Source organism: Crotalus tigris, unplaced genomic scaffold (assembly GCF_016545835.1).
Source record: "Crotalus tigris isolate CLP2741 ecotype Arizona unplaced genomic scaffold, ASM1654583v1 scf7180000018504.2861643, whole genome shotgun sequence".
Lineage (NCBI taxonomy): Eukaryota > Metazoa > Chordata > Lepidosauria > Squamata > Viperidae > Crotalus > Crotalus tigris.
The window spans coordinates 1,858,532-1,874,837 of NW_024097043.1; the positions used below are offsets into that span (position 1 = coordinate 1,858,532).

The 16,306-nt window shown below is 44.7% G+C and overlaps 1 protein-coding gene and 1 long non-coding RNA gene across 2 annotated transcripts in view; one reads left to right on the top strand and one right to left on the bottom strand.

Annotated features, from left to right (window-relative positions):
* Nucleotides 1-1,210, bottom strand: part of LOC120312466 (NACHT, LRR and PYD domains-containing protein 12-like) — a 65,636-nt gene extending 64,426 nt beyond the window's left edge. The window contains exon 1 of the mRNA XM_039353222.1: nucleotides 1,107-1,210. The gene's annotated coding sequence lies outside the window, so the exon portion shown is untranslated. The remainder of the gene's footprint in view (nucleotides 1-1,106) is intronic.
* A 14-nt stretch (nucleotides 1,211-1,224) lies between these two features.
* On the top strand, nucleotides 1,225-9,378 carry LOC120312468. The gene is made up of 3 exons (XR_005557905.1): nucleotides 1,225-1,359; nucleotides 5,621-5,861; nucleotides 7,519-9,378. It is a non-coding gene; the product is annotated as an uncharacterized LOC120312468 (long non-coding RNA).
* The last annotated feature ends 6,928 nt before the right edge of the window (nucleotides 9,379-16,306 follow it).

Sequence of the window (16,306 nt, forward strand, 5' to 3'; positions counted from 1 at the left end):
AGGGTGGGAAGGAGGAAGAGACTAAGAAGGAGGTGAAGGAAAGGAAGGAAGGAAGGAAGGAAGGAAGGAAGGAAGGAAGGAAGGAAGGAAGGAAGGAAGGAAGGAAGGAAGGGACAATGGGAGAGGGAGGGAAGGAGGACTAAGCAAGAGATGAAGGAAATGAAGGAAAGAAGGAAGGAAGGGACAATGGGAGAGGGAGGGAAGGAGGAAGAGACTAAGAGGGAGGTGAAAGAAAGGAAGAAAAGAAGGAAGGAAGGGACAAGGGGAGAGAAGGGAGGGAAGGAAGACAGGCACCCACCCCAGTCCCATCCCAGAGACCCACAGATCCCCCCCCATAGGCACTGTGCAACCTGAGTGATCAGCTGGCCACGCCCCCTGGCCATTGATTACATGACCCTGGGACACTGTGAACGTCATAAGTATGAATCAGTTGTCAAGCATCTGAATATAAATCACACGACCCTGGGGATGCTGCAACAATCATAAGTGTGAAAAATGATCATAATTCGCTTTTTCAGTGCTGTTGTAACTTCAAACAGTCACTAAGCGAATTGTTGTAAGTCGAGGACTACCTAAACGTTCCCATTTTTTTCCTTTTTTGGGGGGTCAAGTTTTTGATACCCCCCCGGCCAGCTGGATGGGGTGTTGGGGGTCACCACAACATGAGGAACTGTATTAAAGGGTCGCGGCATTAGGAAGGTTGAGAACCACTGAGCTAGACCTTCTGAATCTCCAAGCATAACTTCCGAGAAAACTTACCGTACTTCACGGCTGTCAAACTTCCGCACCTTGGGCCGGTTTCATCATACCGAAGACGCAGCCACCCCACTCCCGGCAATGCAGAGTCGTAACACATCACGTGCCGTGGCAAGTTTGACACCCGTGTTATAGACTAACGGTGGAGATCAGGGACCCTCCATTGCGAACCCCAATTCAAGCTCAGCTGAAGGGCCTCTTTCCTTTTTGGAGACGTTGCCTCCCTGCAGCAATTACGCCGCAAAGTTTCTCAAAAGGGTATAGGTTTTTGCAAAGAAGCTTCTATTACCCAAACACATATCACAAAATCCAATCTTCCCATATTTAAGCACTTAGGATGTCAGGCTTACCTTTCCATGGGGAAAAAAGGAGTCTCAAAGCAACACTGATTCTGAAATTGTAACTAAACAGATACGGACGCTACCCTTTGCTGGCCTCCTGTTAAAAGCACTTTCGTTTTCAAAAGTGCCCCTCCCTTCTTCCTTGTAGTTGAGTCGCATTTCCTCTGCCATGTCCTCACGCAGCTGCTTCAAGAGAGGAAAAGTTTCACAGAAGTCCTGCTTAATTGGCCATATCAAATAAAAGGGCCTTTCCTCCACAAAGGTTTGTGAAGATACGCACTTGCTGCTTCATTTAATGTTGCTTTTTTGTTTGTTTTTTAACCTCCTGCAGAATTGTAGTACCAGGAAAGGGTTTTTGCAACATGCAGATTCTTTTTCTCCCATTTGCAAGAGAGAGAGAGGAGGCCAAGGACCTGGGGGAGGCCTACAGTGAAGACAAAACTCTTCTCCTGAGGGGAATCCAAGTCTGGAAAATGGTCCCCTCCCTTTTCACCCTCAGCTCTGTGAGAGAAGTATTTGCCTAACTTTAATGTTCCTGTCAACTCCCTTCTGAAACTTTTCCTCTTTGTGAGTTTGTGACTCTATTGCTATCAGTCTTGCTATTGAACTTTGGAAACTAGCATTGACGTTGCTTGATTGACTCTTGATGGACATTAACTTGTGAATTTGATTAGATTTCCTTCAGTAGGTTTGGGTTGGTGCTTATGCCAGCTTTCTGTTAATGGGCATCAATTATCCCATTGAAGTCTACTTGATATAAGCAGCTGTTGATTTTCTGGCTATAGTTTTTTTTACAGGTCTTACTCTGGAGGTAGCATTTTCCATTGCTGGCCCTTTTGTTTACTTCATGGACTGACTGCTGAGAGCACTTAGCAATTTCTCCTTTCCACTTCATCCTGAGAGGAGCAGCCAGGATGCCCCCAGACTCAAGTCCTGCAAGCTGATTGTCAGCAATGAGTGCATTGCCAATTCAGCAAGATTTTATATAGCTGTTATGTTTTGATATGTACTCAATATATCAATAGAAGCCAGATTACTACTGTGTGTTAGTGTGGTAATAGGGATTCATTAATACAAGTGCATTCCAAATAAAAACATTAACACTAAAATACTGAAGATGCTTCAATACACTTTTATTCTTACTCTGTATAGTAACTACCCCTCATCACAAAGATGATTAGGGGACTGGAGGCTAAAACATATAGGGAACGGTTGCTGGAATTGGGTATGTCTAGTTTAATAAAGAGAAGGTCTAGGCATGACATGATAGCAGTGTTCCAATATCTCAGGGGCTGCCACAAAGAAGAGGGAATCAAGCTATTCTCCAAAGTGCCTGAAGGCAGGACAAGAAGCAACGGATGGAAAGTAACCAAAGAGAAAAGCAACCTGGAACTAAGGAGAAATTTCCTGACAGAACAATTAACCAGTGGAACAACCTGCCTCCAGAAACAGTGAATGCTCCAACAATGGAAGTTTTTAAGAAGAGACTGGACAGCCATTTGTCTGAAATGGTATAGATTTCCTGCCTGAGCAGGGAGTTGGACTAGATGACCTCCAAGGTCCCTTCCAACTTTATTATTATTATTAATTCAGTCAACTCTCTAAGATTTTACTTTGTTTGGAATTACTTCAGAACTATGTGGCCTATTTGAAAATATTCAAATTGGCTCACTGGTTCTGGCCTTTTAAAAGAAAGAATCTCAAAGGATTTTTATTTTGTTTGAAGAACCAGAATGCCCACTTCTCCTTGGGAGTTCAGTTTGATTACCCCTATTATATTATAAGGCACTATCAAGTAGGTATTACTCTGGGAAAAAAAATCAATCAAAATTTATTGAGGTAACAGGAAAACCAGAAAACAATTTATAGAAAAATTGTGAGAAGTTGGTGTAAAATGTTCAACCCTGAGCTAAATATGTTCTGCTCTGTTGATATATAGATTTCATAAGGATAGAAACAGACTAATTAGCTACTGTACAGCAAAATAATTGCAGTGCATAATGCAAAATCAGTGGCTAATAGTTTTACTTTCCATAAGAATATTTATTTCCACTCTTTCCTAACCTATTTAAAAATTGGAAGCTGTTCAACATAATGGATGATATAATTTCTATATATCCAGTGATGGCTCATAAATTTTCGATAGTTTTCCGGTTCAGAAAAAAATACCAAGAATACAGGAGAATGTAAGGAAAGGAAAGAAATTCTAAACAGCAAAAGGTTTTTTCTTCCCTGAATAAATGTACAGAGTAGTCTAGTCTATGTCTGCCCTAAGGAAGAGAAATAAAGATTCACAGTTTTCAAACGGATTACAATCAAATCTTCTTTTAGCACCTAGAAAGAAGGCCTTCTCAGATGTCCACAAAATCAAAACTATTTGCCAGGCTATGATGAAAAAGAATACAATATTAAAACCCCATCAAACAATCATGACAAGTGGAAATGGTAATGAATGTGTCTGTGAGAGGACAGGCCACTTACAAAATGGCCAGCACCTGTGCTGCTGTTATCCTGCCTCTTTAAGGCCTTTCCCCAGACAGCATAGCAACAGTTGGTTATAAAAATGGAGCAGAGAGGCAACTGGGTGTGGTAATGTTGGTGCTGTGTGTTTGTCTTTAGAGATAAAGCAGCCTGAAATGGCTGGAAAGAGAAATTGTTCTCCAGCAATGGGACTAATAAGGAGTAGTAGTTGAAGGAGCAGTAGATGTAGTAGATGTGGGAAAGAGTAGAATAGTCAGTAGTATGCCTTCTGAATATGCCATACAGCGCACAGCGGAGACGGCAAGCGTAATTGGTGCCGGCTATGCCTTCTGGATACACTGTACAGCATATAGCAGAGACGGTAAGTGTAGCCAGCGGCAGCTATGCATTCTGGATATGCTGCATGGCAATGGCTACGCCTTCTGGATACAATATACGGTATACTTTATGCTGTAAGTATAGCCGGCACCAGCTACGCATACTGGATATTGTACATTATACAGTATACAGGATGCGTAGCTGGCACCGGCTACGCTTATAGTATACAGTGTACAGTATACAGTATACGTAGGTGGTGCCGGCTACATATACAGAATACAGTGTACAGTATACATTATACAATATATAGTATACAGTATATAGTATACATAGGTTGCGCTGGCTACCTTTACAGTATACGCTGTATAGTATACAGTATGCGCATCCGGCACACAGCAGAAACGGCAAGCATAGCCGGTGCCGGCTATGCCTTCTGGATACGATGTACAGTGTACAGCAGAGACGACAAGCATAGCCAGCACCGGCTATGCCTTCTGGATACACTCTACAGCGTACAGCGGAGAAGGCAAGCATAGCCAGTGCCAGCTACGCCTTCTGGATACAGTATACAGTATACTCTACATGGTAAGTGTAGCCAGCGCCGGCTACGCATACTGGATACTGTATACATTATGTGTAGCCGGCACTGGCTACGCTTACAGTACTTACAGTATATAGTGTAAAGTGTACACTGTACAGTATAGAGTATACGTAGGTGGTGCTGGCTACGTTTACCATATACAGTATATAATATACAGTGTACAGTATACAGTATACGTAGGTAGCACCAGCTACGCTTACAGTATACGCTGTACAGTATACAGTATGTGCATCTGGTATACAGCAGAGACGGCAAGCATAGCCAGCACCGGCTACGCCTTCTGGATACAATGTACAGCATACAGCGGAGATGACAAGCATAGCCAGTGCCAGCTACGCCTTCTGGATACGCTCTACAGTGTACAGTGGAGATGGCAGCATAGCCAGCGCCAGCTATACCTTCTGGATACAGTATACAAATACTCTACGTGGTAAGCATAGCTGGCACCGACTACGCATACTGGATACTGTATACATTATACAGTATATGTAGGTGGCGCAGGCTACGTTTACAGTATGCAGTATATAGTATATGTAGGTGGCGCCAGCTACGCTTACAGTATACACTGTACAGTATATAGTATGTGCATCCAGCATGCAGCGGTGCCAGCTATGTCTTCTGGATACGCTGTATAGCATACAGTGGAGATGGCAAGCGAAGCCGGCACCGGCTATGCTTTCTGAGGGAAACAGTTCAAGAGAAAAGGATGTTTTAAAAATAAACAGGATGAGTGCACTAAAACCAAAGAATAAACTGTGAATTTCTGCCGGAATGACAACATGCCCATATATGGTAGTATGTCAGATGTTGAGGAAACCTGAGCAGGCAAGGACAGAGATAATGTATTCCGGTTAGGCGCTTCTGATAGATTGTGACCTCTGTGGATCTTTCCAATGGGACCAAAGGGGAAGGGAAATGGGGCGTCGCGATAGGATGTATAAAAATGACTGCTCAATGTGGCTCACGTGTGGTCCGTTGCTTGAGAATTTCCTGCGTGAAGTCTTGACTTGGATCCATTGCACTTTGCAAACCGCTCTTTTTCTTTTCTTTGTTAGCAATAAATTTTGTTTTCTTTGCAACCCAATTAGTGGATTTAATTTGTTTTTAAATTCATGTGCAACAGTTTTGGTGCCCAGCCGGTGGGGCTAGAGGAACACTCATTTCCAGATCCCGGAGAACCTGGAGAGAACATCGGAAGGCATGCCCCGTTGAGTTCAACGGTCTGATCTCAAACTCCAGGGACCAAAGTCTGGAATTGATGCTAGCTTCCATGGAACCAAATAGAAGTTGCTAGGAAAACGACGGAAGGAGGGATCAGCGAATTACCGGCCTCAGTGACTGGGCAACTTTGTGCACAAACCTAGGTGAGTTATCTGGGGTAAACAGGAGGAAATAATTGCCTAGGCAGTCAGGTGGAGGACTGGGTAGGACTGTGTGAATCTGAGATCTGTGAGAGGAGTGCTTCAGATGCCCCAAGAACCACAGGGTTGTAAGGCGAAGTGAGTGTGGATTCCTGAATACCTGATTTGGTGGGGAAAAAGAGAAAGCGGCTTGGTGAAGGTAATTGTAGTCTCATTAGATTGGTAAGGATAAAAGAACAGTACGGTAAACCAGTATGAGTAATTCAGGAGGACCTGAAAAGAAGAAATGTGTAAAGAAAATAAGAAAGAATCCCAAATTGAGCATTGATCAGTTGTTTAGAAAGTGGTGGCATTGCAACCTCAGAACATTCTGGAGGAAACAGATTATTCTACCCTTTTCATTCAGGTTTCAAGCCCAGATACAAGATAGAAACAACATTGGTTACACTCATGGATGGCCACTGATGGGACCGGGGTGGACATGGTGCATCCATCCTTGCTTTTCTTGACCTTTTGGCTGTTTTTGATACCATGGTATCCTTTTGGACTGACTTAGGGAGTTGGGGGTAGATGGCACAGTTCTGTACTGGTTCACTTCCTTCATCCAAGGCTTGTCCCAATCAGTATTGATAGGGAGTGAGAGGTCCATCTCACAGCCCTCCTTTGTGGAGAATTGCAGGACTCAGTACTTTCTCTGCTACTTTTTAATATCTATATGAAAGCGCTAGGTGTGATCATCCATTACTATGGGATGAGATATCAGTACGCGGATGATACCCTGTTACATATCTCCATCCCAGGTAAAGTGAGTGATGATGTGGATGGTCTCTCTCAGTGTCTGGCGGCTATGGAGGCCTGAATGGGGAACAACAGCCTTGAACTGAACCTTGTTAAGACAGAGTGTCTGTGGTTGGGCCTCTCTGTATTCAACAGTTTAGCATCATTGGTTTTTGATAGGATTGCACTTCCCCAGAAGGGGGAAAGGGAAGCTGCTTCACTGGTACAGAATATGGCCCCATGGGCAATCTTGGGAACCCAAAGAACATTACATGTAACACTTTTGCTGCATGAGTTTCTGTAATGCATGCGCCTCCACTCTCTTCTCTGGATGCTAGTTTGGAGAAGGAGGAGTGGTCCCTGGCACCTCTGGGGAAGATAGGACAGTTAGCCTGGGAGCTGTTGGAGATGCGGATCAACCAGACTGGCAGCTGGCTGAGTTGGCCAGAGACAAAGTTAGCTTGGAAGCTACAGGAGGGGAGTGAGAGAAGCTGCCAGCAGTCAACATGGATGAATTGAAGGAGTTACCTCTCCCCCAGATCCAAGGGTGTGAAGAACTGTGAGGTGATAGGAACAATGCTGTCAGACAGGTTACTCGTGAGGTGGCAGCCTCGTTTATCATGAAGAGCTATACCAGCATTAATTAAGCCTTCCCAAAGAGAAGGATATTACTGAAACAACATGTCTCATTGCCTTGTTTCATGCTCCTGTTTGCCATGTTTCTTACTTAAGACTCATGTAATGGACCTTGTATTGATGCCTTGATCTCATGTCTTGCCTCACAGACTACTACTGCCCTTGGATTCTTGCCTTGTTGAGCACTTTTGTTCTGGTTGCTGCCTAACTTCATTAATTGGAACCTCTCTTTTTGTCTGTTTCTTAGAGTCTCTGGTGAACCCAGGGGGAAATGAGAGTTTTCGTTATTCAAGAACTGCAGGGAACTGAATACTTGGACACAGGCAGTTCAGTAAAGACCTTTAACCCACTACAGTGTGTGTGTGTGAGCGAGTGGGACAGCGCAGTTTCATATGATGCCAGTCTGCTTCTGGGTCCAGTTCAAAATATTGGTTATGACTTTTAAAAACCTACATGGCAAGGAGCCAAAGTACCTACAAGCCATCTTAACCCCATTACTTCGGCACATCCCATCCTGTCAAGCAGGGACGGACTCTGCTGTGGACTCCATCACCTAAAAATTCCCACTGGCAGCAACCAAGAAGAGTTCCTTCTCTGCCATTGCCCCATTCTCTCCCCTGAGGTGAGGTGGACCCTCCTCTCCTGGCCTATCAGAAATGTGTAAAAACATAGCCCTGTGGTCTTCCTTGGGGCACACAGAAGAACATGCCACTATAGAGGTAGTTAGCACCCTGAAAGTCATCTCCCTGCCTTTTAATTAATTTTTCATATTCATTTTTACTCCATTCTTGCCTTTTTAAATTGCAATTTTTATTTATAAAATTTTTATGTTTTAATATTTTTTACTTGTACACTATCCCATCTATCTCTTAGGGAGGGGAACAGTTTTAAAAAATTCATAAATAAATAAACCCTTTTAAGTATCTCCATTAAATTTATATATATGGTTGAACTTGGCTTAACTATTTTTCTTTTCCTTTCTTTTCTTTTTTCTTTTCTCTTTTCTTTCTTTTTTTATAGTGATAGGAAAGTGCCAAATTGATTGAAAAAACAGATGCTTCCCTTAAATTTGATTTCAGGTCCAAGACTAGAAGACATTGCAGACTAGAAGGAAAGCTTCTCTCTGAAATCCTAGGGACACACTGCCAATCCTAGTCAACATCAATGAATTAGTTGAACACGATTCAGTGGGAGACAGCTCCCCAAATCACAATTGATGTTTATTTTCGGTTGATCCTACATGAGAGAACTTTTCTATAATTCATTGGATTTTCTTACCTTTCTGCAAAGTTTCTTCAAGTTTTTTAGCAACATCATTTTTACAACATCTGTAAAGAATCTGATGAAACAAAGGGTTCAAGAAGAACGGACACCTTGCCATTTTACCACCAAAATGTAGGTTTAAACCTGAGATTATGCATGGAGATTCATCTTTCTACAGTAAATATAGAAAACATAACTAAATTTATCATGGTAAAGTTCTTGAGAAGCCCAATCCAACATGACTTTTTGGGCCATTGTGGTTTTTCCAATTCCTGCAGCTCCTTGCAACACAACAATTTGTGGAATTAGTCCACATTTATCAGGGTTAAATAACATTTCAATGCTGGTTGAAGACTGGGCTCTCTTGCTGATGATTTCAATATGTTTCCTTCCTGTTCTAGAATTTCATGTTCTCTTTCCTTTTGAGACAGTTGACAATCTAGGATGATTAGCTTTGAGTTTCTCTGATTTAGGGGAACATATTCACCAAGAATAGAATTAGGATCTTCAATCATTTGAAATTTTTTTTTTTAACATGGCTTCTGTAATCTAAAGCAAGAAAAAAATCAAATTACAAGTGTCAAAAATAAGGCCTACAAAAGACACTCAATTAAATTTTTGTTGCTGGGTCTTCTCCTTGAAGCCCCCCCCCCCATCTATCCTCTGGATTAATGTGTTTACAGGAATTGCAGGATACTCTATTAATTAATCAAAATAGGAATTGATTTCAATAGGCAAACATTTGTTAATCAATACATTACATAATTATTATTTATTAACTATTTAGTTGTTCTTTTTCTACATAATATTTCTGTAATAATTGCAATAAACACTAGTATATAAAGATGTTTCTTTGGACATTGCTAGACCGAACTTTTTAAACCTTACCCCTTTGGGATATGGTAAATACTCTCAGAATGAATTTAATATGAGCGTAATATATATTGTGTGTTATGTCCCGAGCCTTGCAAACGGCTCGGGCGTTTGCAGGCAGTCCCGGGCAGGTGCAAAGCTGCCCGGGACCAGACAGGCTGTCGCCAGCGCCGTGCGCATGCGCGGGTGCTGGCGCGGGAAAAGTAACCCATTTACCCGGGAGTTGCCTATATAAGAGGCTGCGAGGCGTTTGGGCGAGGCTGAAGCCATCTTCCTGTAAGCTGAACGCTGAATAAATGAAACTGAGAACTCCAGCTGCTTCTCGTGTCTGTTTTCCTGCAACACTCAACACTGGCGACGAAGGTGGGATGCCTTGCACTACCTGGAAAGGAAGAAGTGTAAGCTTACCCAAGGAGTCCTGAGCGGCGAAAGAGGAACGGCGTCGACTCGGCAGCTGCCCGCCAATCCGGTGCGCATTCGGGGGTAGGCTGGCTGATAGACCCGTCTCCTGAAGATCCGAAGATGGCGAAAATCGGAAGGCTTTCGGAATTCGACGTCTCACATCCAGAGCGGTGGGAGTCCTACGTATCCAGAATGGAGAACTACTTCAAGGCAAACCAAGTGAGGGAAGATAGCTTGAAGGCGGCCACCCTGCTTTGCGTTTGCGGCCAAGACGCCTTCGAAATCGCAGAAAACCTTGCAGCACCTGTCCCAGTAGAGTCTGTAAGCTACGCAGACCTGAAGAAGCTGCTGAAGGAGCATTTCCATCCCAAGGTGTCCGTTATCTCATGGCGCCACACCTTCGAACAAAGGGATCAACGGTCCGGTGAGTCAGCCAAGGAATACATCGCCGCGTTACGGAAGGCCGCCAAGCCCTGCGAGTTCAAGGACCTCGAGGAACGACTGAGGGACCGATTCGTGTGCGGGTTAAGGCATCGCGAGCTACAACAGAGACTTTTCGCAAAGGAAGAATTATCCTTCCAAGACGCCTTAAGGGAAGTCACCGCAGAAGAAGCAGCAGGCGGCGCCGTCAAAAACATGCGGCCGATCAGAAACAGTGCAGAGGGTGCGTCCGTGCACCAGGAAGACGTCCGACGAAACTCCGAGGAGGATCCGGACGAGGAAGTCGACCGTCTACACCCCGCGAAGGAAGAGAACCAGAAGGGAAGCTCTTCGGCTCCGCTCAAGTGCATCGGCTGTGGAGGTCGCCACAGGAGAACCGACTGCAAGTTCCGCTCCGCTACCTGCCGGGCATGCGGCAAACAAGGGCACATTGCAGCTGTGTGTCTGAGCCGACGAAAGGCACAACCCCAAGAAGAACGCCTGAAAGGTACCAGATTCCCCAGCCAGAATAGGGTAGGTTTTTGCGCTTCGCGAAGAAGCATCTGTAGAACAGGCACACACAAGCCCATGAAGAAAAAGCTGTCACTCAACGTGAAGCTACAAGGGGTTCCATTATCTATGGAACTAGACACAGGGTCTGCCCTGTCCATCATTTCATTGCATACATTTAGGAAGATTTGTTCCAGAAGTGGGTCTAAGGCCAAGTTAAGGCCTTCTGATATTGTATTAACAGATTTTCAGAACTCAAGAGTGTGTGTTAAGGGGGAGGCCACCCTTAACGTGCAATACAAGAGTTTTGAAGGTCCACTAGACTTATTAGTAGTAGGGGGTGAACGAACGAGTCTCATAGGACTCGATTGGTTTGAGGCCCTGGGGATACACGTCACAGGACTCAATAGCTTACAAACACTCGACCTACAGGAAGTCTGCACAGAATTTGCAGATGTTTTCAGCCCCCAGCTGGGCACATTCAAAGGACCACCTGTGTCCTTAAAGCTAGACCCCACTGTCACTCCCATTAGGATTAAAGCAAGAAGGGTCCCTTTTGCTTTAAAAAGTAAGATTGACACTGAACTAGACAAACTAATCCAACAGGGAATCCTAGAACCTGTTGATTCCAGCCCGTGGGAGACCCCCATTGTCACGCCTCTAAAGGCAAATGGGGACATTCGCATTTGTGCTGATTACAAATGCACACTCAATAAGGCATTGCAGCAACATGCCTATCCTGTTCCTGTGGTCAGTCACATCCTGGCCTCTCTCAAGGGGGGGCGTGTTTTTGCAAAGCTTGACCTAGCTCAAGCATATCAACAGCTGCCTGTTGATGATGATGCTGCCATAGCTCAGACCATTGTGACCCACAGGGGAGCCTTTAAAGTAAAAAGGCTACAGTTTGGAGTAAATGTCGCTCCTGGGATTTTCCAAAGCGTAATGGAAAACACACTACGAGGTATACCAGGGGTCTGCCCCTACTTTGACGATGTCTTGATTGCAGGAGACTCCACACACATTCTAGCTGAAAGGCTTAGGGCTGTCCTGTTAAGATTCAGGAAATCAGGCCTCAAGCTCAGAAAAGACAAATGCCAGATTGGGGTGCCTTCTACTGAATTTCTGGGATTCAAAATTGATGCTGCTGGGATTCATCCTGCTGAATCCAAACTAACTGCTATTTTAGATGCACCCAGGCCAAAGTCTAAGGCCGAACTTCAGGCCTTTCTAGGCCTCCTGAATTTCTACAATTCTTTTCTTCCACATAAAGCTAGTGTAGCTGAGCCTCTTCACAGGCTACTAGACAAACAGGCTGTGTGGCTGTGGTCACAAGCGCATGAGGCTTGCTTTAAAGAAGTCAAGGCCTTGCTCACTTCTAACAGTGTTCTTGCACATTTCAACGAGTCTCTCCCTGTGTGCATCGCTTGTGATGCGTCCCCCTACGGGGTTGGAGCTGTCCTGAGTCACCTCAGGTCTGATGGAACTCAGGTTCCTATTGCATACTACTCCAGAACACTGTCTTCTGCCGAGCGCAACTACGCTCAGATAGACAGGGAGGCTCTGGCTGTTGTTGCTGGAATTAAAAAATTCCACGATTTTCTATATGGCAGGCATTTCACGGTCTTCACTGACCATAAGCCTCTGCTGGGACTGTTTACCACACGTAAGCAGACTCCCCACATCATTTCCCCTAGAATGCTTAGGTGGTCTATTTTCTTGTCTGCATATGATTTTCCATTACTCCACAAGCCTGGGAAAGAAATGGGCCATGCTGATGACCTCAGTAGATTGCCTCTGCCAGTAGTAGAAGCTGACCCCGCGCCAGCTGTCAACATTCTATCAATCCAAGCCTTGCCCGAGCTCCCTCTTAGTGCCAGGGATGTTACCGCTGAAACAGGTACAGATCACACACTTTCACGTGTCCGCTCCTGGGTCCTGTCCGGGTGGCCTGAGCACTGCCCTAGTCCTGAGTTTCAGAGTTTCTGGTCCAAAAGAAACGAACTGTCCCTTTCTCAGGGTTGTCTGCTTTGGGGAAACAGAGTTGTCATTCCCACCTCAATGAGGACTAGGGTCTTAGAATCCCTCCACGAGGGTCATCCTGGCATTGTTCGTATGAAGGCTCTTGCACGCAGCCACTTGTGGTGGCCTGCTTTAGATAAAGATATTGAGGCTAAGGTACACGCATGCCACCTGTGCCAACGATCTCGCCCAGAGATGCCCCAAGCTCCTGTGCATAGATGGGAGGAAACACAGTCCCCATGGTCTAGGGTGCACATTGACTACGCTGGGCCCTTTCAGGGCCAGTTCTTCTTGGTCCTTGTTGACAGCCATTCAAAATGGCTTGAGGTTGTGCCTGTCTCATCCACCACCACTGCAAAGACTATTCAGGTACTGAGGGGGATTTTTGCTGCACACGGGCTGCCAGATGTCATTGTGTCCGACAACGGCCCTCAATTCACCTCCTCCGAATTCCAAGCTTTCTTACAGGCAAACCTGATTCGTCATGCCACGTCTGCGCCTTTTCACCCGTCCACCAACGGTATGGCTGAACGCATGGTGCGCATCGCAAAGGACGCCTTGAAGAGACTCACCTACGGGGACTGCATCACAGGTTGGCTGACTTTCTCCTTTCTTATCGCACCACACCGTCCACTTCTACAGGGAGAAGTCCAGCTGAACTTCGTTGGGGGCGCCAACTTACTACTAGACTTGACCGGTTGCATCCGGACAGACTGCCTTCATCTACCTCACATCCTAGGGCACCTAGACAACTACTTGTGGGTGCCCCGGTTTGGGCTCGCAATTACGGGCCTGGTCATACATGGGTCCCCGCTTCTGTGTCCAGGATCACAGGTCCTCTCTCCTACGAGGTTGCCCTGGACAACGGTCGTGTCCTGCGTCGGCACATCGACCAACTTCGCTCTAGGTGAGACTTTTCTGCTGAGACTCCTGGGTCTTTTCCGGGGGGGAGGGGGACCCTTTGGAGCAAAGGGAAGGGCAAGAGCTACTGCCCATCTCCACTGAGGGAGCCACAAACGGCTCGTCCCAAGGTTCTGCAATTGCTCCGAAAAGAAAGTCATGGAGCTTATCCACACAACAGGCACTCACGCCTACTCCAGCCAGGGAGTCACCCCGGGGGCATACTCACTTTCCACACACATCACACAGCACTCCAGCAACGGAGGATACCCGGGGGCATCCCAACAAATCATTCCCCGCAAGAGAGCTGGCACACAATTCCCAAGGTTGGCCTGACCTTACCCCAAATCCTACAGGGGGTCAAACATACACAGAGCTAGTCGAGGAACCAAGTCCCGACTACAACAACCCTAGCACAAATCAGGGAACACCTGAGTTTTGGGAAAGTACAGAAACCCACACGAGCCCGAACACAGAATGGGGTTCAGGGAATGGACAGCCTCCTGACAGGTCTTGGACTGACCTAGGAGGTTCTACAGAGACGCCCAGCAGCGGCTATCACTTCAAGGGGCCTGAGGGTCTACAGCTAGGTAGGTCAACCAGGTCACAAAGTAACAGAAGCCCTGGCCTGACGAGCCCGGTGGGCAAGCAAGCAGGCCAGGCATCGGGGCACAGTCCTTGGAAGACACCAGGGCACAATAGAGAGAACAGGCTCACGCCTCCCTCCAGTCAGGGGACTTATGCCAGTAACCCAGAGCTAAGAAGGTCACAGAGAGCAAAGAAATCTCCTAAGTATCTAGAAGATTACATAACATTGCTGGCAAGGCAAAAGCCAGTAATCAGTGGGAGCACTGGGGAGCAAAATGTCATATAAAATAAATGTTGTATGTTGGTAGTAGTTTTAGCCCGGGGGAAAGGGGTGTTATGTCCCGAGCCTTGCAAACGGCTCGGGCGTTTGCAGGCAGTCCCGGGCAGGTGCAAAGCTGCCCGGGACCAGACAGGCTGTCGCCAGCGCCGTGCGCATGCGCGGGTGCTGGCGCGGGAAAAGTAACCCATTTACCCGGGAGTTGCCTATATAAGAGGCTGCGAGGCGTTTGGGCGAGGCTGAAGCCATCTTCCTGTAAGCTGAACGCTGAATAAATGAAACTGAGAACTCCAGCTGCTTCTCGTGTCTGTTTTCCCGCCACGGACTCAACATTGTGTATATTCCTTTTTATTCACAAAGAAAAAGAGATTGAAAGATGGGCAGATATGGGCTTCTTCAATTCCAATAGGTTTGAAAAATACGCAGTTGTAATTTGGATTTCCCAAATTTTGAATTATATCATTAGAAAATTCTTCTTCCTTCTATTCCTCTTTTCCCATAAATGCAAGGTCCACTTTTTTCAGCTATTTTGACTATTCCAAAATTGTAACAACTTCATTTAATATAAATACTCCTTCCTAGGGTTTTTTAGAATATTCCTGTATTTCATTCTTGGTTACTTGTATAGCATCACCTTCAATAGATTTTTTTTTAGGTAAGGAAATATATCTAAAATGATGGTTAGATTATTAGATTATCATCATCATTTTAGATATATTAATAGATTAGAGATAACCCTTTTAGACATAGCCTATGTTGTTATTATATCCAAGTTGAGTATTATAGTATTTTTCTTGTGGAAAATTGCATTTGATCCCTTTTCTCATGTTGAATTGATGCAGTACAATAATTCAGACCTTAAAACTGATTTTTTAAAAATCTCTATTCTGTAGAATATATGCTGAGATTTTTACTTTAAACCGATTATAGAATAATAATAATAATGTTAGTTTTAATTCTTTTAAAGAATAAATAATCTTTTTACTTTAGCATTCCACCAGTGCAACATCTATTGGCATCTAATTTTGGACCTACAGCATTTCAGCTTCAGACACACATAGATGATTAGAAAAGATCATCAAGGTTATGAAACTTAAAATCCCAGTTAGTCTTTATAAATATTAATTCCCAATAAATCATTTTGATATATAAATATTAAAAACTGAGTGGAATTGAATAAAGGGAGATCTAACCTAACAACAATTGTCTTAACATCTGTATCAAAATTTTCAATATCTTAGATTGAAATTTATTCAACGTAAAATAATATTTATATGTCTCTAATACTTCTATTAAGAAAATGGAATCAGTAAGTCATTACCTTGTTTGACATGGAATGAGAAACATGTCATTCAAACATAATTTTTGCAATATTCTAAAATTATTATATTCTGAGAAGTCATCTGTCAAGATTGAACCACATTTGCTTCATCTGAATGTTATCACTATTCAACTTGCCAAAGAACTGGTGGAGGGAAGGGTGAGATGGAATGCAGAGGCTCCAGACATTGACCATGAGAGCCAAGTAGAATAGAGCTGGAAGAGACCTTGGAGGTCTTCTAGTCCAGCCCCCTGCTCAAGCAGGAGGACCTATACCCTCTCAGACAAGTGACTGTCTAACCTCTTCTTAAAAATCTCCAGTGATGGAGTGCTCACGATTTCTGAGGACAAGCTATTCCACTGCTTAATTGTCCTCACTGTCAGGAAGTTTCTCCTTAATTCCAGGTTGCTTCTCTCTTTGGTCAGTTTCCAATAATTGTTTCTTGTCCTGCCCTCTGGTGCT